This window comes from Sciurus vulgaris, assembly GCF_902686455.1.
Source record: "Sciurus vulgaris genome assembly, chromosome: X".
NCBI lineage: Eukaryota > Metazoa > Chordata > Mammalia > Rodentia > Sciuridae > Sciurus > Sciurus vulgaris.
The window spans coordinates 108,685,420-108,686,976 of NC_136471.1; the positions used below are offsets into that span (position 1 = coordinate 108,685,420).

A 1,557-nucleotide genomic window follows, 5' to 3' on the forward strand; every position below is an offset into this window, starting at 1 on the left:
ATGAATGGTGTGAATCTACATTGTGTACAACCATAGAAATGAAAAGTTGCACCCCATTTGTGTACAATGAATCAAAATGCAGTCTGTAAAAATAAAAAATAAAGAAAGACTCTAAATGGTAAAATTTAATATGAGAATCATGAAGAAAATTGTTTAATGCAAAATAGACTCATTATATTTTAATTCATTAAAATATCATTTATAATCTACAAGATGAAGTTTTTGGTGTTTATTTTTCATAACCTTATTTCCATTTTGCTTAACAAGTGTCTACAGAACAGCTCAAGACCACTCAGTGGTTGTTCCTACCCACTCAGTAGCCTGAGCAGTGGGAGCTGCAGACCAGTCTTCAATGGCTGGCTGGGCACTCCAGTCTTCAGTAGGGAACTGCTGGATAGGCACAGAGGGCACCTTCACACCTGCAGACCAGTGTGCAACCTCAGGTTGAGTAGCAGTGAACTCAGGAGCTGGGGCAGTCCATTCACCCTGAAATTCCTCCTTGGTCACAGCTTTTTCAGCAGCAGCCTGCTCTTCCTTTTCAATCTCTTCAGGATCTCTGTAGAAGCAGAGATCAGGCATGACCTCCCATGGGTGTTTATGGGAAATGGTACCTTGCACAGAACTTCTTGGGCCAGCATTCACATCAGACCCATAGAATGAGCTCCCTCATTGTTGCACAGAATAGCAATGTCCACATAGCACAGAGGAGAGTCTGTGTTACACAGAGCAATGGTAGGCAGATTGACATAAGATGCTTCTGTAAGAGGCTGGTGGTCAGCCCTGGGATCAGTAACCACCAGAAGACGTAGCTACCAGAAGGCTGCCTGGATTTGGTTAGTGAAGGTTCCAGGAGTGAAGCAGCCAGCAATAGGAGTGACTCTGGTGACAGCAGCAAACTTCAGCACAGCCCACTGGCCAGTATTCCTAGAGGATATGACACTGATATCAACAGGGTGTTCGATGGCAACAATGGCACAAGTTGCCAGCAGAAGTTTCTCCTAGGTCCTCTTCAGATCTATGATGTATATGCCATTCCTTTTGTAAATATATTGTTCCATCTGGAAATCAAGATTGGTGCCACCTAAGTGGATTCCTATTGCAAGGAATTTGAGGACATCCTCCTCCTTCATTTGCAGGACATCAAGGGCTCTGGACATTGTGACAGTTTCCCTTTAAGTTACAATGGGAATCCAGAACAACACCATATGGACCCCTCCCTGGGTAGTGTGGAAAAGCAAAATGAAGTTTAAAATCAGGTATGTTCCCAAGAAGACCATAAATATAATAAAGGGGGGTAAATAAATATATAATTGAGCTAAGTACTATAATAGAAATGAATAAAGACACAAAATGTATTAAAATGCAGAAAGCATTATAGTTCATAAAATCTTTTGATTTTTGTAGGCTATGAGTTAAAAATTAGTTTATCAATTTTTGTTTCTTATAAAATAATCCCAAATCATGAGAAACAGGCATTTTCATAATCATAAGAAAATATAAAGAAAAATTCAGGCAAAAAAGCAATAATTAAAGCCTTGTGGAAATGTCAGTAAAGAA

General features: G+C 39.9%; 1 pseudogene across 1 annotated transcript; it reads right to left on the reverse strand.

Annotated features, from left to right (window-relative positions):
- Nucleotides 1–239: 239 nt before the first annotated feature.
- Nucleotides 240–1,171, reverse strand: LOC306652027 (small ribosomal subunit protein uS2-like; annotated as a pseudogene). The gene has a single exon. The product of its transcript is annotated as a small ribosomal subunit protein uS2-like (transcript).
- Nucleotides 1,172–1,557: the final 386 nt, after the last annotated feature.